The sequence below is a fragment of the Hyla sarda genome, unplaced genomic scaffold (assembly GCF_029499605.1).
Source record: "Hyla sarda isolate aHylSar1 unplaced genomic scaffold, aHylSar1.hap1 scaffold_2346, whole genome shotgun sequence".
Classification (NCBI taxonomy): Eukaryota; Metazoa; Chordata; class Amphibia; order Anura; family Hylidae; genus Hyla; species Hyla sarda.
Genome location: NW_026609028.1, coordinates 14,205 through 34,634, shown reverse-complemented (window position 1 = coordinate 34,634; position 20,430 = coordinate 14,205). Strand labels below are relative to the sequence as shown.

Genomic DNA, 20,430 nt, shown 5'->3' with positions numbered 1-20,430 from the left:
GCCTGCAGATGCCTCCTTGGCTGTCCCCAAACGGTATCAAACCAACACCCACGGGAAGCTGTAAGCATAGAGGACATGCCTGCACCCCATTGGACTTACCTGTGTGGGTTAAATCCGGGTTATTTGACAACCTATGGCGGTGATGGTTCTGCTCAGGCAGAGCAGTGCTGATGCTCCTCATAAAGCTGTCGCTGCTGTGAAGGTTCTAGGTGACATCACAAATCCCTTTGGTTACATACACAACAAAGCTGGGTTGTTGTTGTTTACACTCTGCAAGGCCTGTGGAAGTGAGTGACATCATAGCACTGTAGTTCTGAGGGTTCAAGATGGATGCAACAATCTCCTGTTGCTTCTATGAAGGCCGTAATAGACGACATCACCAAACAGCTCCATAGTCACATACACAGCAAAGGAGAGATGTTGTTTACACCTAGTGATGTCAGTGGTATTGAGTGACATCACAGCACAGTGCTAAGGCTCCTGGGCCTGGACACAGCAGCGGCTGCAATATCTCAACGGAGAATACGTTTATATCTATGTGTGTGTGTGCGCATATATATATATATATATATATATATATATATATATATATATATATTTCTCCGCCGAAATCACTTTTAAACCCATTTCCACCTTTTTTTCCCTTCTCTTCCTCTTACTTTTTTTTCACGTTTTTTTACGTTTTTCTCCTTTTCGCCTCTTTTCTGGGCGTATTATTCTTCTTTTTCTTCTTTTTTTTCGTCTAATGCATACCCCATCAGTGCAGCAATGCTTATTCAATACCGCCAGCAGATGGAGACACTGGGGGATAATTTTCTAAGGATTTATACTGATTTTTCCTGTCTGAATTTGTCGCACAGAAAGTTGCAGGCCAAATATGTGTGACATTTCTGCGACTTTAGCTTCTAGAGCATTTTTACAACATTATACATAGGTGCTGAATACATAAAAAGCGACTGTTCAGCGACAGACAAGTCGCATCGGCTGAAAGTAGGCCAGAATGTCAGTCCATGTTGGAGCAGGTTTAGATACAGTCTAAAGCATAGATCTCAAAGTCTGTGCACAGAATTTAGCAAGGGCCTCGCACCTTCTGATGCATCAGGTAGGTGCACAATAGCATAGCCTAACCCTCTGTACTTTGGTCTATATTGATGCGGGACATAGACAGCCAGCTGATGACCAATCCATTAGTGCAATGGATGGCTGGAAGCATTTGTCTTTGCCTTTGCAATACCACAGAAGCAATGCATGGTCAATGTACAGCAATGACACACCTGTGTGAACAGCCAGGAGACCCCCCCCCCCCCCCATGTTATGTTACATAGTTACATAGTTAGTACGGTCGAAAAAAGACATATGTCCATCACGTTCAACCAGGGAATTAAGGGGTAGGGGTGTGGCGCGATATTGGGGAAGGGATGAGATTTTATATTTCTTCATAAGCATTAATCTTATTTTGTCAATTAGGAACATTCAGCACCCACCCGCTATCAAGGCAGCTGCCTATCATGTCATGCCCTACCTGCACAGGTGTGCTGGCTACTCAAATGATCCAATTAAGGAGGCCATTTAGTCAGCAGCAGCAGAAGTCCTGTGCCTGGACGCTCCAACAGGGGCCAGACACAAGCAGAAGCAGAAGCAGCAGAAGCAGCAGCAGCACCACCTTTTGTTTTTTGGCTGCAGCAGCAGCAAGGCCCACAGGGCTGGCTAGCTGGCTAGCCAGCAAGCAGGTAGCAATGAAAGTAGGAATCTTTCTTTTTAACCCTGTAAGGGGGTGGTGCACTGTACCCGAAGATACTGCCATATCGGGTCAATGCATAGGGCGACGGAAGCAAGCTTCGAAATCGGCCCCCGTTCTCAAAAATCCATTTAATATATGGTCCCCAGATAGGGGACGTATCAGATATTAAACTGATAAGAACAGATACTACACTTGATCTTAGCCAAAAGGCCGAGAAGCGATAACCGTGAAAGGGGCGGGCCCAACAAGGTCCCCTTCATGGGCACTATCACTGCTTGCTGTCAGGGAGGCTGCCAGACAATTTTCCATGCACACTCTGGGCTGGGGGGCAGTCAACCACCAGTACACACAGCAGAACCTAAACCCATACCATTATTGCTAAGCAGCAAGACAGGGGCCCATTGCACTCCCACGGGGCCTTTTTAAATGCAATCCATAACCCGGATTTGCCAGGAACCCTTCTTACTCCTCCTACTTGCATGTGACACTGGGCTTAGGATCTGCATAGGAAACACACACACAAGCACACACCTACCTTTGTTGCCTGCAGATGCCTCCTTGGCTGTCCCCAAACGGTATCAAACCAACACCCACGGGAAGCTGTAAGCATAGAGGACATGCCTGCACCCCATTGGACTTACCTGTGTGGGTTAAATCCGGGTTATTTGACAACCTATGGCGGTGATGGTTCTGCTCAGGCAGAGCAGTGCTGATGCTCCTCATAAAGCTGTCGCTGCTGTGAAGGTTCTAGGTGACATCACAAATCCCTTTGGTTACATACACAACAAAGCTGGGTTGTTGTTGTTTACACTCTGCAAGGCCTGTGGAAGTGAGTGACATCATAGCACTGTAGTTCTGAGGGTTCAAGATGGATGCAACAATCTCCTGTTGCTTCTATGAAGGCCGTAATAGACGACATCACCAAACAGCTCCATAGTCACATACACAGCAAAGGAGAGATGTTGTTTACACCTAGTGATGTCAGTGGTATTGAGTGACATCACAGCACAGTGCTAAGGCTCCTGGGCCTGGACACAGCAGCGGCTGCAATATCTCAACGGAGAATACGTTTATATCTATGTGTGTGTGTGCGCATATATAGTATATATATATATATATATATATATATATATATATATATTTCTCCGCCGAAATCACTTTTAAACCCATTTCCACCTTTTTTTCCCTTCTCTTCCTCTTACTTTTTTTTCACGTTTTTTTACGTTTTTCTCCTTTTCGCCTCTTTTCTGGGCGTATTATTCTTCTTTTTCTTCTTTTTTTTCGTCTAATGCATACCCCATCAGTGCAGCAATGCTTATTCAATACCGCCAGCAGATGGAGACACTGGGGGATAATTTTCTAAGGATTTATACTGATTTTTCCTGTCTGAATTTGTCGCACAGAAAGTTGCAGGCCAAATATGTGTGACATTTCTGCGACTTTAGCTTCTAGAGCATTTTTACAACATTATACATAGGTGCTGAATACATAAAAAGCGACTGTTCAGCGACAGACAAGTCGCATCGGCTGAAAGTAGGCCAGAATGTCAGTCCATGTTGGAGCAGGTTTAGATACAGTCTAAAGCATAGATCTCAAAGTCTGTGCACAGAATTTAGCAAGGGCCTCGCACCTTCTGATGCATCAGGTAGGTGCACAATAGCATAGCCTAACCCTCTGTACTTTGGTCTATATTGATGCGGGACATAGACAGCCAGCTGATGACCAATCCATTAGTGCAATGGATGGCTGGAAGCATTTGTCTTTGCCTTTGCAATACCACAGAAGCAATGCATGGTCAATGTACAGCAATGACACACCTGTGTGAACAGCCAGGAGACCCCCCCCCCCCCCCATGTTATGTTACATAGTTACATAGTTAGTACGGTCGAAAAAAGACATATGTCCATCACGTTCAACCAGGGAATTAAGGGGTAGGGGTGTGGCGCGATATTGGGGAAGGGATGAGATTTTATATTTCTTCATAAGCATTAATCTTATTTTGTCAATTAGGAACATTCAGCACCCACCCGCTATCAAGGCAGCTGCCTATCATGTCATGCCCTACCTGCACAGGTGTGCTGGCTACTCAAATGATCCAATTAAGGAGGCCATTTAGTCAGCAGCAGCAGAAGTCCTGTGCCTGGACGCTCCAACAGGGGCCAGACACAAGCAGAAGCAGAAGCAGCAGAAGCAGCAGCAGCACCACCTTTTGTTTTTTGGCTGCAGCAGCAGCAAGGCCCACAGGGCTGGCTAGCTGGCTAGCCAGCAAGCAGGTAGCAATGAAAGTAGGAATCTTTCTTTTTAACCCTGTAAGGGGGTGGTGCACTGTACCCGAAGATACTGCCATATCGGGTCAATGCATAGGGCGACGGAAGCAAGCTTCGAAATCGGCCCCCGTTCTCAAAAATCCATTTAATATATGGTCCCCAGATAGGGGACGTATCAGATATTAAACTGATAAGAACAGATACTACACTTGATCTTAGCCAAAAGGCCGAGAAGCGATAACCGTGAAAGGGGCGGGCCCAACAAGGTCCCCTTCATGGGCACTATCACTGCTTGCTGTCAGGGAGGCTGCCAGACAATTTTCCATGCACACTCTGGGCTGGGGGGCAGTCAACCACCAGTACACACAGCAGAACCTAAACCCATACCATTATTGCTAAGCAGCAAGACAGGGGCCCATTGCACTCCCACGGGGCCTTTTTAAATGCAATCCATAACCCGGATTTGCCAGGAACCCTTCTTACTCCTCCTACTTGCATGTGACACTGGGCTTAGGATCTGCATAGGAAACACACACACAAGCACACACCTACCTTTGTTGCCTGCAGATGCCTCCTTGGCTGTCCCCAAACGGTATCAAACCAACACCCACGGGAAGCTGTAAGCATAGAGGACATGCCTGCACCCCATTGGACTTACCTGTGTGGGTTAAATCCGGGTTATTTGACAACCTATGGCGGTGATGGTTCTGCTCAGGCAGAGCAGTGCTGATGCTCCTCATAAAGCTGTCGCTGCTGTGAAGGTTCTAGGTGACATCACAAATCCCTTTGGTTACATACACAACAAAGCTGGGTTGTTGTTGTTTACACTCTGCAAGGCCTGTGGAAGTGAGTGACATCATAGCACTGTAGTTCTGAGGGTTCAAGATGGATGCAACAATCTCCTGTTGCTTCTATGAAGGCCGTAATAGACGACATCACCAAACAGCTCCATAGTCACATACACAGCAAAGGAGAGATGTTGTTTACACCTAGTGATGTCAGTGGTATTGAGTGACATCACAGCACAGTGCTAAGGCTCCTGGGCCTGGACACAGCAGCGGCTGCAATATCTCAACGGAGAATACGTTTATATCTATGTGTGTGTGTGCGCATATATATATATATATATATATATATATATATATATATATATATATATTTCTCCGCCGAAATCACTTTTAAACCCATTTCCACCTTTTTTTCCCTTCTCTTCCTCTTACTTTTTTTTCACGTTTTTTTACGTTTTTCTCCTTTTCGCCTCTTTTCTGGGCGTATTATTCTTCTTTTTCTTCTTTTTTTTCGTCTAATGCATACCCCATCAGTGCAGCAATGCTTATTCAATACCGCCAGCAGATGGAGACACTGGGGGATAATTTTCTAAGGATTTATACTGATTTTTCCTGTCTGAATTTGTCGCACAGAAAGTTGCAGGCCAAATATGTGTGACATTTCTGCGACTTTAGCTTCTAGAGCATTTTTACAACATTATACATAGGTGCTGAATACATAAAAAGCGACTGTTCAGCGACAGACAAGTCGCATCGGCTGAAAGTAGGCCAGAATGTCAGTCCATGTTGGAGCAGGTTTAGATACAGTCTAAAGCATAGATCTCAAAGTCTGTGCACAGAATTTAGCAAGGGCCTCGCACCTTCTGATGCATCAGGTAGGTGCACAATAGCATAGCCTAACCCTCTGTACTTTGGTCTATATTGATGCGGGACATAGACAGCCAGCTGATGACCAATCCATTAGTGCAATGGATGGCTGGAAGCATTTGTCTTTGCCTTTGCAATACCACAGAAGCAATGCATGGTCAATGTACAGCAATGACACACCTGTGTGAACAGCCAGGAGACCCCCCCCCCCCCCATGTTATGTTACATAGTTACATAGTTAGTACGGTCGAAAAAAGACATATGTCCATCACGTTCAACCAGGGAATTAAGGGGTAGGGGTGTGGCGCGATATTGGGGAAGGGATGAGATTTTATATTTCTTCATAAGCATTAATCTTATTTTGTCAATTAGGAACATTCAGCACCCACCCGCTATCAAGGCAGCTGCCTATCATGTCATGCCCTACCTGCACAGGTGTGCTGGCTACTCAAATGATCCAATTAAGGAGGCCATTTAGTCAGCAGCAGCAGAAGTCCTGTGCCTGGACGCTCCAACAGGGGCCAGACACAAGCAGAAGCAGAAGCAGCAGAAGCAGCAGCAGCACCACCTTTTGTTTTTTGGCTGCAGCAGCAGCAAGGCCCACAGGGCTGGCTAGCTGGCTAGCCAGCAAGCAGGTAGCAATGAAAGTAGGAATCTTTCTTTTTAACCCTGTAAGGGGGTGGTGCACTGTACCCGAAGATACTGCCATATCGGGTCAATGCATAGGGCGACGGAAGCAAGCTTCGAAATCGGCCCCCGTTCTCAAAAATCCATTTAATATATGGTCCCCAGATAGGGGACGTATCAGATATTAAACTGATAAGAACAGATACTACACTTGATCTTAGCCAAAAGGCCGAGAAGCGATAACCGTGAAAGGGGCGGGCCCAACAAGGTCCCCTTCATGGGCACTATCACTGCTTGCTGTCAGGGAGGCTGCCAGACAATTTTCCATGCACACTCTGGGCTGGGGGGCAGTCAACCACCAGTACACACAGCAGAACCTAAACCCATACCATTATTGCTAAGCAGCAAGACAGGGGCCCATTGCACTCCCACGGGGCCTTTTTAAATGCAATCCATAACCCGGATTTGCCAGGAACCCTTCTTACTCCTCCTACTTGCATGTGACACTGGGCTTAGGATCTGCATAGGAAACACACACACAAGCACACACCTACCTTTGTTGCCTGCAGATGCCTCCTTGGCTGTCCCCAAACGGTATCAAACCAACACCCACGGGAAGCTGTAAGCATAGAGGACATGCCTGCACCCCATTGGACTTACCTGTGTGGGTTAAATCCGGGTTATTTGACAACCTATGGCGGTGATGGTTCTGCTCAGGCAGAGCAGTGCTGATGCTCCTCATAAAGCTGTCGCTGCTGTGAAGGTTCTAGGTGACATCACAAATCCCTTTGGTTACATACACAACAAAGCTGGGTTGTTGTTGTTTACACTCTGCAAGGCCTGTGGAAGTGAGTGACATCATAGCACTGTAGTTCTGAGGGTTCAAGATGGATGCAACAATCTCCTGTTGCTTCTATGAAGGCCGTAATAGACGACATCACCAAACAGCTCCATAGTCACATACACAGCAAAGGAGAGATGTTGTTTACACCTAGTGATGTCAGTGGTATTGAGTGACATCACAGCACAGTGCTAAGGCTCCTGGGCCTGGACACAGCAGCGGCTGCAATATCTCAACGGAGAATACGTTTATATCTATGTGTGTGTGTGCGCATATATATATATATATATATATATATATATATATATATATATATTTCTCCGCCGAAATCACTTTTAAACCCATTTCCACCTTTTTTTCCCTTCTCTTCCTCTTACTTTTTTTTCACGTTTTTTTACGTTTTTCTCCTTTTCGCCTCTTTTCTGGGCGTATTATTCTTCTTTTTCTTCTTTTTTTTCGTCTAATGCATACCCCATCAGTGCAGCAATGCTTATTCAATACCGCCAGCAGATGGAGACACTGGGGGATAATTTTCTAAGGATTTATACTGATTTTTCCTGTCTGAATTTGTCGCACAGAAAGTTGCAGGCCAAATATGTGTGACATTTCTGCGACTTTAGCTTCTAGAGCATTTTTACAACATTATACATAGGTGCTGAATACATAAAAAGCGACTGTTCAGCGACAGACAAGTCGCATCGGCTGAAAGTAGGCCAGAATGTCAGTCCATGTTGGAGCAGGTTTAGATACAGTCTAAAGCATAGATCTCAAAGTCTGTGCACAGAATTTAGCAAGGGCCTCGCACCTTCTGATGCATCAGGTAGGTGCACAATAGCATAGCCTAACCCTCTGTACTTTGGTCTATATTGATGCGGGACATAGACAGCCAGCTGATGACCAATCCATTAGTGCAATGGATGGCTGGAAGCATTTGTCTTTGCCTTTGCAATACCACAGAAGCAATGCATGGTCAATGTACAGCAATGACACACCTGTGTGAACAGCCAGGAGACCCCCCCCCCCCCCCCCCCATGTTATGTTACATAGTTACATAGTTAGTACGGTCGAAAAAAGACATATGTCCATCACGTTCAACCAGGGAATTAAGGGGTAGGGGTGTGGCGCGATATTGGGGAAGGGATGAGATTTTATATTTCTTCATAAGCATTAATCTTATTTTGTCAATTAGGAACATTCAGCACCCACCCGCTATCAAGGCAGCTGCCTATCATGTCATGCCCTACCTGCACAGGTGTGCTGGCTACTCAAATGATCCAATTAAGGAGGCCATTTAGTCAGCAGCAGCAGAAGTCCTGTGCCTGGACGCTCCAACAGGGGCCAGACACAAGCAGAAGCAGAAGCAGCAGAAGCAGCAGCAGCACCACCTTTTGTTTTTTGGCTGCAGCAGCAGCAAGGCCCACAGGGCTGGCTAGCTGGCTAGCCAGCAAGCAGGTAGCAATGAAAGTAGGAATCTTTCTTTTTAACCCTGTAAGGGGGTGGTGCACTGTACCCGAAGATACTGCCATATCGGGTCAATGCATAGGGCGACGGAAGCAAGCTTCGAAATCGGCCCCCGTTCTCAAAAATCCATTTAATATATGGTCCCCAGATAGGGGACGTATCAGATATTAAACTGATAAGAACAGATTTTTTTTTTTTTTTTTTTTTTTTTTTTTTTTTTATCTAAAGCCGAGGAACGTGCTTTCGATTCACCCAAAGTGCAAGAAAAAGTGCAAACGTGTTACACTAAAAAAACGTGCACAAAGGATGCGGTCTATCGCAAGCCCTTCTCCGATAGGAGAGAGGCCCCCCAACAAACCTTACCCTTCGCCTCCGGACCAAAAGGTACCTGCGAGGTTCCAGGTTCGATGTCCCTTTTCGCCGAAGCTACTAGGAGACCACAAATGCTCCCGGCATCCCCCTTGGCGTTAGCCAAGGTATCTGCCCGCAGAGCCGATTACGGTAGGTACCCTGCGAAGCAGGAGTACCCGGGGTGTTTGCAGGGAGGTGCGGAACCTAATGGCCACACACACCTCCCCTAGACCGCCAGGAGGGACACCCAGAAGGGCTACCGCATCCTGACAAATCCTGTGAACACACAACACGCAAAAAGTGACACAGTGAGACAAAAAAGAAATAAATAAGTGAATGTGTGCAGATATACTGCCCGGACATCCGGCCGGATCTATAAAAATTTCTCTGATCCTAGCCAGAAGGCCGGGAATCAAGAGGTGAGTGCCACAAGGTGAAGAGATTATGGTGCCCGTGCTTCAACTCAGTGAGCCTATTCTCCCAGTGAGTTTCGGCACCTCGGGGTCACCACTCCCCGAGGCACAAAAGTACCTCGGCTCTAGACCCTCTCAGCCTCATGGCGAGACCCGGAGGGAACAGGTCACATCGGGGCAGCCGTCGAGCTGATTCCTCAGAACCAGCCCCGGAAAGCCCTGGTACACCTGCATCCTCCATGCAGCACCCATCCCCACCAGCATGAAAACTGATAAGAACAGATACTACACTTGATCTTAGCCAAAAGGCCGAGAAGCTATAACCGTGAAAGGGGCGGGCCCAACAAGGTCCCCTTCATGGGCACTATCACTGCTTGCTGTCAGGGAGGCTGCCAGACAATTTTCCATGCACACTCTGGGCTGGGGGGCAGTCAACCACCAGTACACACAGCAGAACCTAAACCCATACCATTATTGCTAAGCAGCAAGACAGGGGCCCATTGCACTCCCACGGGGCCTTTTTAAATGCAATCCATAACCCGGATTTGCCAGGAACCCTTCTTACTCCTCCTACTTGCATGTGACACTGGGCTTAGGATCTGCATAGGAAACACACACACAAGCACACACCTACCTTTGTTGCCTGCAGATGCCTCCTTGGCTGTCCCCAAACGGTATCAAACCAACACCCACGGGAAGCTGTAAGCATAGAGGACATGCCTGCACCCCATTGGACTTACCTGTGTGGGTTAAATCCGGGTTATTTGACAACCTATGGCGGTGATGGTTCTGCTCAGGCAGAGCAGTGCTGATGCTCCTCATAAAGCTGTCGCTGCTGTGAAGGTTCTAGGTGACATCACAAATCCCTTTGGTTACATACACAACAAAGCTGGGTTGTTGTTGTTTACACTCTGCAAGGCCTGTGGAAGTGAGTGACATCATAGCACTGTAGTTCTGAGGGTTCAAGATGGATGCAACAATCTCCTGTTGCTTCTATGAAGGCCGTAATAGACGACATCACCAAACAGCTCCATAGTCACATACACAGCAAAGGAGAGATGTTGTTTACACCTAGTGATGTCAGTGGTATTGAGTGACATCACAGCACAGTGCTAAGGCTCCTGGGCCTGGACACAGCAGCGGCTGCAATATCTCAACGGAGAATACGTTTATATCTATGTGTGTGTGTGCGCATATATATATATATATATATATATATATATATATATATATATATATATATATATTTCTCCGCCGAAATCACTTTTAAACCCATTTCCACCTTTTTTTCCCTTCTCTTCCTCTTACTTTTTTTTCACGTTTTTTTACGTTTTTCTCCTTTTCGCCTCTTTTCTGGGCGTATTATTCTTCTTTTTCTTCTTTTTTTTCGTCTAATGCATACCCCATCAGTGCAGCAATGCTTATTCAATACCGCCAGCAGATGGAGACACTGGGGGATAATTTTCTAAGGATTTATACTGATTTTTCCTGTCTGAATTTGTCGCACAGAAAGTTGCAGGCCAAATATGTGTGACATTTCTGCGACTTTAGCTTCTAGAGCATTTTTACAACATTATACATAGGTGCTGAATACATAAAAAGCGACTGTTCAGCGACAGACAAGTCGCATCGGCTGAAAGTAGGCCAGAATGTCAGTCCATGTTGGAGCAGGTTTAGATACAGTCTAAAGCATAGATCTCAAAGTCTGTGCACAGAATTTAGCAAGGGCCTCGCACCTTCTGATGCATCAGGTAGGTGCACAATAGCATAGCCTAACCCTCTGTACTTTGGTCTATATTGATGCGGGACATAGACAGCCAGCTGATGACCAATCCATTAGTGCAATGGATGGCTGGAAGCATTTGTCTTTGCCTTTGCAATACCACAGAAGCAATGCATGGTCAATGTACAGCAATGACACACCTGTGTGAACAGCCAGGAGACCCCCCCCCCCCCCCCATGTTATGTTACATAGTTACATAGTTAGTACGGTCGAAAAAAGACATATGTCCATCACGTTCAACCAGGGAATTAAGGGGTAGGGGTGTGGCGCGATATTGGGGAAGGGATGAGATTTTATATTTCTTCATAAGCATTAATCTTATTTTGTCAATTAGGAACATTCAGCACCCACCCGCTATCAAGGCAGCTGCCTATCATGTCATGCCCTACCTGCACAGGTGTGCTGGCTACTCAAATGATCCAATTAAGGAGGCCATTTAGTCAGCAGCAGCAGAAGTCCTGTGCCTGGACGCTCCAACAGGGGCCAGACACAAGCAGAAGCAGAAGCAGCAGAAGCAGCAGCAGCACCACCTTTTGTTTTTTGGCTGCAGCAGCAGCAAGGCCCACAGGGCTGGCTAGCTGGCTAGCCAGCAAGCAGGTAGCAATGAAAGTAGGAATCTTTCTTTTTAACCCTGTAAGGGGGTGGTGCACTGTACCCGAAGATACTGCCATATCGGGTCAATGCATAGGGCGACGGAAGCAAGCTTCGAAATCGGCCCCCGTTCTCAAAAATCCATTTAATATATGGTCCCCAGATAGGGGACGTATCAGATATTAAACTGATAAGAACAGATACTACACTTGATCTTAGCCAAAAGGCCGAGAAGCGATAACCGTGAAAGGGGCGGGCCCAACAAGGTCCCCTTCATGGGCACTATCACTGCTTGCTGTCAGGGAGGCTGCCAGACAATTTTCCATGCACACTCTGGGCTGGGGGGCAGTCAACCACCAGTACACACAGCAGAACCTAAACCCATACCATTATTGCTAAGCAGCAAGACAGGGGCCCATTGCACTCCCACGGGGCCTTTTTAAATGCAATCCATAACCCGGATTTGCCAGGAACCCTTCTTACTCCTCCTACTTGCATGTGACACTGGGCTTAGGATCTGCATAGGAAACACACACACAAGCACACACCTACCTTTGTTGCCTGCAGATGCCTCCTTGGCTGTCCCCAAACGGTATCAAACCAACACCCACGGGAAGCTGTAAGCATAGAGGACATGCCTGCACCCCATTGGACTTACCTGTGTGGGTTAAATCCGGGTTATTTGACAACCTATGGCGGTGATGGTTCTGCTCAGGCAGAGCAGTGCTGATGCTCCTCATAAAGCTGTCGCTGCTGTGAAGGTTCTAGGTGACATCACAAATCCCTTTGGTTACATACACAACAAAGCTGGGTTGTTGTTGTTTACACTCTGCAAGGCCTGTGGAAGTGAGTGACATCATAGCACTGTAGTTCTGAGGGTTCAAGATGGATGCAACAATCTCCTGTTGCTTCTATGAAGGCCGTAATAGACGACATCACCAAACAGCTCCATAGTCACATACACAGCAAAGGAGAGATGTTGTTTACACCTAGTGATGATGTCAGTGGTATTGAGTGACATCACAGCACAGTGCTAAGGCTCCTGGGCCTGGACACAGCAGCGGCTGCAATATCTCAACGGAGAATACGTTTATATCTATGTGTGTGTGTGCGCATATATATATATATATATATATATATATATATATATATATATATTTCTCCGCCGAAATCACTTTTAAACCCATTTCCACCTTTTTTTCCCTTCTCTTCCTCTTACTTTTTTTTCACGTTTTTTTACGTTTTTCTCCTTTTCGCCTCTTTTCTGGGCGTATTATTCTTCTTTTTCTTCTTTTTTTTCGTCTAATGCATACCCCATCAGTGCAGCAATGCTTATTCAATACCGCCAGCAGATGGAGACACTGGGGGATAATTTTCTAAGGATTTATACTGATTTTTCCTGTCTGAATTTGTCGCACAGAAAGTTGCAGGCCAAATATGTGTGACATTTCTGCGACTTTAGCTTCTAGAGCATTTTTACAACATTATACATAGGTGCTGAATACATAAAAAGCGACTGTTCAGCGACAGACAAGTCGCATCGGCTGAAAGTAGGCCAGAATGTCAGTCCATGTTGGAGCAGGTTTAGATACAGTCTAAAGCATAGATCTCAAAGTCTGTGCACAGAATTTAGCAAGGGCCTCGCACCTTCTGATGCATCAGGTAGGTGCACAATAGCATAGCCTAACCCTCTGTACTTTGGTCTATATTGATGCGGGACATAGACAGCCAGCTGATGACCAATCCATTAGTGCAATGGATGGCTGGAAGCATTTGTCTTTGCCTTTGCAATACCACAGAAGCAATGCATGGTCAATGTACAGCAATGACACACCTGTGTGAACAGCCAGGAGACCCCCCCCCCCCATGTTATGTTACATAGTTACATAGTTAGTACGGTCGAAAAAAGACATATGTCCATCACGTTCAACCAGGGAATTAAGGGGTAGGGGTGTGGCGCGATATTGGGGAAGGGATGAGATTTTATATTTCTTCATAAGCATTTATCTTATTTTGTCAATTAGGAACATTCAGCACCCACCCGCTATCAAGGCAGCTGCCTATCATGTCATGCCCTACCTGCACAGGTGTGCTGGCTACTCAAATGATCCAATTAAGGAGGCCATTTAGTCAGCAGCAGCAGAAGTCCTGTGCCTGGACGCTCCAACAGGGGCCAGACACAAGCAGAAGCAGAAGCAGCAGAAGCAGCAGCAGCACCACCTTTTGTTTTTTGGCTGCTGCAGCAGCAGCAAGGCCCACAGGGCTGGCTAGCTGGCTAGCCAGCAAGCAGGTAGCAATGAAAGTAGGAATCTTTCTTTTTAACCCTGTAAGGGGGTGGTGCACTGTACCCGAAGATACTGCCATATCGGGTCAATGCATAGGGCGACGGAAGCAAGCTTCGAAATCGGCCCCCGTTCTCAAAAATCCATTTAATATATGGTCCCCAGATAGGGGACGTATCAGATATTAAACTGATAAGAACAGATACTACACTTGATCTTAGCCAAAAGGCCGAGAAGCGATAACCGTGAAAGGGGCGGGCCCAACAAGGTCCCCTTCATGGGCACTATCACTGCTTGCTGTCAGGGAGGCTGCCAGACAATTTTCCATGCACACTCTGGGCTGGGGGGCAGTCAACCACCAGTACACACAGCAGAACCTAAACCCATACCATTATTGCTAAGCAGCAAGACAGGGGCCCATTGCACTCCCACGGGGCCTTTTTAAATGCAATCCATAACCCGGATTTGCCAGGAACCCTTCTTACTCCTCCTACTTGCATGTGACACTGGGCTTAGGATCTGCATAGGAAACACACACACAAGCACACACCTACCTTTGTTGCCTGCAGATGCCTCCTTGGCTGTCCCCAAACGGTATCAAACCAACACCCACGGGAAGCTGTAAGCATAGAGGACATGCCTGCACCCCATTGGACTTACCTGTGTGGGTTAAATCCGGGTTATTTGACAACCTATGGCGGTGATGGTTCTGCTCAGGCAGAGCAGTGCTGATGCTCCTCATAAAGCTGTCGCTGCTGTGAAGGTTCTAGGTGACATCACAAATCCCTTTGGTTACATACACAACAAAGCTGGGTTGTTGTTGTTTACACTCTGCAAGGCCTGTGGAAGTGAGTGACATCATAGCACTGTAGTTCTGAGGGTTCAAGATGGATGCAACAATCTCCTGTTGCTTCTATGAAGGCCGTAATAGACGACATCACCAAACAGCTCCATAGTCACATACACAGCAAAGGAGAGATGTTGTTTACACCTAGTGATGTCAGTGGTATTGAGTGACATCACAGCACAGTGCTAAGGCTCCTGGGCCTGGACACAGCAGCGGCTGCAATATCTCAACGGAGAATACGTTTATATCTATGTGTGTGTGTGCGCATATATATATATATATATATATATATATATATATATATATATATATATATATTCTCCGCCGAAATCACTTTTAAACCCATTTCCACCTTTTTTTCCCTTCTCTTCCTCTTACTTTTTTTTCACGTTTTTTTACGTTTTTCTCCTTTTCGCCTCTTTTCTGGGCGTATTATTCTTCTTTTTTTTCGTCTAATGCATACCCCATCAGTGCAGCAATGCTTATTCAATACCGCCAGCAGATGGAGACACTGGGGGATAATTTTCTAAGGATTTATACTGATTTTTCCTGTCTGAATTTGTCGCACAGAAAGTTGCAGGCCAAATATGTGTGACATTTCTGCGACTTTAGCTTCTAGAGCATTTTTACAACATTATACATAGGTGCTGAATACATAAAAAGCGACTGTTCAGCGACAGACAAGTCGCATCGGCTGAAAGTAGGCCAGAATGTCAGTCCATGTTGGAGCAGGTTTAGATACAGTCTAAAGCATAGATCTCAAAGTCTGTGCACAGAATTTAGCAAGGGCCTCGCACCTTCTGATGCATCAGGTAGGTGCACAATAGCATAGCCTAACCCTCTGTACTTTGGTCTATATTGATGCGGGACATAGACAGCCAGCTGATGACCAATCCATTAGTGCAATGGATGGCTGGAAGCATTTGTCTTTGCCTTTGCAATACCACAGAAGCAATGCATGGTCAATGTACAGCAATGACACACCTGTGTGAACAGCCAGGAGACCCCCCCCCCCCATGTTATGTTACATAGTTACATAGTTAGTACGGTCGAAAAAAGACATATGTCCATCACGTTCAACCAGGGAATTAAGGGGTAGGGGTGTGGCGCGATATTGGGGAAGGGATGAGATTTTATATTTCTTCATAAGCATTAATCTTATTTTGTCAATTAGGAACATTCAGCACCCACCCGCTATCAAGGCAGCTGCCTATCATGTCATGCCCTACCTGCACAGGTGTGCTGGCTACTCAAATGATCCAATTAAGGAGGCCATTTAGTCAGCAGCAGCAGAAGTCCTGTGCCTGGACGCTCCAACAGGGGCCAGACACAAGCAGAAGCAGAAGCAGCAGAAGCAGCAGCAGCACCACCTTTTGTTTTTTGGCTGCTGCAGCAGCAGCAAGGCCCACAGGGCTGGCTAGCTGGCTAGCCAGCAAGCAGGTAGCAATGAAAGTAGGAATCTTTCTTTTTAACCCTGTAAGGGGGTGGTGCACTGTACCCGAAGATACTGCCATATCGGGTCAATGCATAGGGCGACGGAAGCAAGCTTCGAAATCGGCCCCCGTTCTCAAAAATCCATTTAATATATGGTCCCCAGATAGGGGACGTATCAGATATTAAACTGATAAGAACAGATACTACACTTGATCTTAGCCAAAAGGCCGAGAAGCGATAACCGTGAAAGGGGCGGGCCCAACAAGGTCCCCTTCATGGGCACTATCACTGCTTGCTGTCAGGGAGGCTGCCAGACAATTTTCCATGCACACTCTGGGCTGGGGGGCAGTCAACCACCAGTACACACAGCAGAACCTAAACCCATACCATTATTGCTAAGCAGCAAGACAGGGGCCCATTGCACTCCCACGGGGCCTTTTTAAATGCAATCCATAACCCGGATTTGCCAGGAACCCTTCTTACTCCTCCTACTTGCATGTGACACTGGGCTTAGGATCTGCATAGGAAACACACACACAAGCACACACCTACCTTTGTTGCCTGCAGATGCCTCCTTGGCTGTCCCCAAACGGTATCAAACCAACACCCACGGGAAGCTGTAAGCATAGAGGACATGCCTGCACCCCATTGGACTTACCTGTGTGGGTTAAATCCGGGTTATTTGACAACCTATGGCGGTGATGGTTCTGCTCAGGCAGAGCAGTGCTGATGCTCCTCATAAAGCTGTCGCTGCTGTGAAGGTTCTAGGTGACATCACAAATCCCTTTGGTTACATACACAACAAAGCTGGGTTGTTGTTGTTTACACTCTGCAAGGCCTGTGGAAGTGAGTGACATCATAGCACTGTAGTTCTGAGGGTTCAAGATGGATGCAACAATCTCCTGTTGCTTCTATGAAGGCCGTAATAGACGACATCACCAAACAGCTCCATAGTCACATACACAGCAAAGGAGAGATGTTGTTTACACCTAGTGATGTCAGTGGTATTGAGTGACATCACAGCACAGTGCTAAGGCTCCTGGGCCTGGACACAGCAGCGGCTGCAATATCTCAACGGAGAATACGTTTATATCTATGTGTGTGTGTGCGCATATATATATATATATATATATATATATATATATATATATATATATTTCTCCGCCGAAATCACTTTTAAACCCATTTCCACCTTTTTTTCCCTTCTCTTCCTCTTACTTTTTTTTCACGTTTTTTTACGTTTTTCTCCTTTTCGCCTCTTTTCTGGGCGTATTATTCTTCTTTTTCTTCTTTTTTTTCGTCTAATGCATACCCCATCAGTGCAGCAATGCTTATTCAATACCGCCAGCAGATGGAGACACTGGGGGATAATTTTCTAAGGATTTATACTGATTTTTCCTGTCTGAATTTGTCGCACAGAAAGTTGCAGGCCAAATATGTGTGACATTTCTGCGACTTTAGCTTCTAGAGCATTTTTACAACATTATACATAGGTGCTGAATACATAAAAAGCGACTGTTCAGCGACAGACAAGTCGCATCGGCTGAAAGTAGGCCAGAATGTCAGTCCATGTTGGAGCAGGTTTAGATACAGTCTAAAGCATAGATCTCAAAGTCTGTGCACAGAATTTAGCAAGGGCCTCGCACCTTCTGATGCATCAGGTAGGTGCACAATAGCATAGCCTAACCCTCTGTACTTTGGTCTATATTGATGCGGGACATAGACAGCCAGCTGATGACCAATCCATTAGTGCAATGGATGGCTGGAAGCATTTGTCTTTGCCTTTGCAATACCACAGAAGCAATGCATGGTCAATGTACAGCAATGACACACCTGTGTGAACAGCCAGGAGACCCCCCCCCCCCCCCCCATGTTATGTTACATAGTTACATAGTTAGTACGGTCGAAAAAAGACATATGTCCATCACGTTCAACCAGGGAATTAAGGGGTAGGGGTGTGGCGCGATATTGGGGAAGGGATGAGATTTTATATTTCTTCATAAGCATTAATCTTATTTTGTCAATTAGGAACATTCAGCACCCACCCGCTATCAAGGCAGCTGCCTATCATGTCATGCCCTACCTGCACAGGTGTGCTGGCTACTCAAATGATCCAATTAAGGAGGCCATTTAGTCAGCAGCAGCAGAAGTCCTGTGCCTGGACGCTCCAACAGGGGCCAGACACAAGCAGAAGCAGAAGCAGCAGAAGCAGCAGCAGCACCACCTTTTGTTTTTTGGCTGCAGCAGCAGCAAGGCCCACAGGGCTGGCTAGCTGGCTAGCCAGCAAGCAGGTAGCAATGAAAGTAGGAATCTTTCTTTTTAACCCTGTAAGGGGGTGGTGCACTGTACCCGAAGATACTGCCATATCGGGTCAATGCATAGGGCGACGGAAGCAAGCTTCGAAATCGGCCCCCGTTCTCAAAAATCCATTTAATATATGGTCCCCAGATAGGGGACGTATCAGATATTAAACTGATAAGAACAGATACTACACTTGATCTTAGCCAAAAGGCCGAGAAGCGATAACCGTGAAAGGGGCGGGCCCAACAAGGTCCCCTTCATGGGCACTATCACTGCTTGCTGTCAGGGAGGCTGCCAGACAATTTTCCATGCACACTCTGGGCTGGGGGGCAGTCAACCACCAGTACACACAGCAGAACCTAAACCCATACCATTATTGCTAAGCAGCAAGACAGGGGCCCATTGCACTCCCACGGGGCCTTTTTAAATGCAATCCATAACCCGGATTTGCCAGGAACCCTTCTTACTCCTCCTACTTGCATGTGACACTGGGCTTAGGATCTGCATAGGAAACACACACACAAGCACACACCTACCTTTGTTGCCTGCAGATGCCTCCTTGGCTGTCCCCAAACGGTATCAAACCAACACCCACGGGAAGCTGTAAGCATAGAGGACATGCCTGCACCCCATTGGACTTACCTGTGTGGGTTAAATCCGGGTTATTTGACAACCTATGGCGGTGATGGTTCTGCTCAGGCAGAGCAGTGCTGATGCTCCTCATAAAGCTGTCGCTGCTGTGAAGGTTCTAGGTGACATCACAAATCCCTTTGGTTACATACACAACAAAGCTGGGTTGTTGTTGTTTACACTCTGCAAGGCCTGTGGAAGTGAGTGACATCATAGCACTGTAGTTCTGAGGGTTCAAGATGGATGCAACAATCTCCTGTTGCTTCTATGAAGGCCGTAATAGACGACATCACCAAACAGCTCCATAGTCACATACACAGCAAAGGAGAGATGTTGTTTACACCTAGTGATGTCAGTGGTATTGAGTGACATCACAGCACAGTGCTAAGGCTCCTGGGCCTGGACACAGCAGCGGCTGCAATATCTCAACGGAGAATACGTTTATATCTATGTGTGTGTGTGCGCATATATATATATATATATATATATATATATATATATATATATATATTTCTCCGCCGAAATCACTTTTAAACCCATTTCCACCTTTTTTTCCCTTCTCTTCCTCTTACTTTTTTTTCACGTTTTTTTACGTTTTTCTCCTTTTCGCCTCTTTTCTGGGCGTATTATTCTTCTTTTTCTTCTTTTTTTTCGTCTAATGCATACCCCATCAGTGCAGCAATGCTTATTCAATACCGCCAGCAGATGGAGACACTGGGGGATAATTTTCTAAGGATTTATACTGATTTTTCCTGTCTGAATTTGTCGCACAGAAAGTTGCAGGCCAAATATGTGTGACATTTCTGCGACTTTAGCTTCTAGAGCATTTTTACAACATTATACATAGGTGCTGAATACATAAAAAGCGACTGTTCAGCGACAGACAAGTCGCATCGGCTGAAAGTAGGCCAGAATGTCAGTCCATGTTGGAGCAGGTTTAGATACAGTCTAAAGCATAGATCTCAAAGTCTGTGCACAGAATTTAGCAAGGGCCTCGCACCTTCTGATGCATCAGGTAGGTGCACAATAGCATAGCCTAACCCTCTGTACTTTGGTCTATATTGATGCGGGACATAGACAGCCAGCTGATGACCAATCCATTAGTGCAATGGATGGCTGGAAGCATTTGTCTTTGCCTTTGCAATACCACAGAAGCAATGCATGGTCAATGTACAGCAATGACACACCTGTGTGAACAGCCAGGAG

General features: G+C 46.2%; 8 non-coding genes and 1 pseudogene across 8 annotated transcripts; all 9 read right to left on the bottom strand.

The window, feature by feature from the left end:
* Positions 1-1,772: 1,772 nt before the first annotated feature.
* Positions 1,773-1,963, bottom strand: LOC130322481 (U2 spliceosomal RNA). The gene has a single exon (XR_008867984.1). It is a non-coding gene; the product is annotated as a U2 spliceosomal RNA (small nuclear RNA).
* Positions 1,964-4,056: 2,093 nt separating this feature from the next.
* On the bottom strand, positions 4,057-4,247 carry LOC130322480 (U2 spliceosomal RNA). The gene has a single exon (XR_008867983.1). It is a non-coding gene; the product is annotated as a U2 spliceosomal RNA (small nuclear RNA).
* A 2,093-nt stretch (positions 4,248-6,340) lies between these two features.
* Positions 6,341-6,531, bottom strand: LOC130322479 (U2 spliceosomal RNA). The gene has a single exon (XR_008867982.1). It is a non-coding gene; the product is annotated as a U2 spliceosomal RNA (small nuclear RNA).
* A 2,094-nt stretch (positions 6,532-8,625) lies between these two features.
* Positions 8,626-8,825, bottom strand: LOC130322488 (U2 spliceosomal RNA). Its single transcript, XR_008867990.1, has one exon. It is a non-coding gene; the product is annotated as a U2 spliceosomal RNA (small nuclear RNA).
* A 692-nt stretch (positions 8,826-9,517) lies between these two features.
* On the bottom strand, positions 9,518-9,677 carry LOC130322489 (U2 spliceosomal RNA; annotated as a pseudogene).
* Positions 9,678-11,778: 2,101 nt separating this feature from the next.
* LOC130322478 (U2 spliceosomal RNA) lies at positions 11,779-11,969 on the bottom strand. The gene has a single exon (XR_008867981.1). It is a non-coding gene; the product is annotated as a U2 spliceosomal RNA (small nuclear RNA).
* Positions 11,970-14,062: 2,093 nt separating this feature from the next.
* Positions 14,063-14,253, bottom strand: LOC130322477 (U2 spliceosomal RNA). Its single transcript, XR_008867980.1, has one exon. It is a non-coding gene; the product is annotated as a U2 spliceosomal RNA (small nuclear RNA).
* Positions 14,254-16,341: 2,088 nt separating this feature from the next.
* LOC130322476 (U2 spliceosomal RNA) lies at positions 16,342-16,532 on the bottom strand. The gene has a single exon (XR_008867979.1). It is a non-coding gene; the product is annotated as a U2 spliceosomal RNA (small nuclear RNA).
* Positions 16,533-18,626: 2,094 nt separating this feature from the next.
* On the bottom strand, positions 18,627-18,817 carry LOC130322475 (U2 spliceosomal RNA). The gene has a single exon (XR_008867978.1). It is a non-coding gene; the product is annotated as a U2 spliceosomal RNA (small nuclear RNA).
* Between the last annotated feature and the right edge of the window lie 1,613 nt (positions 18,818-20,430).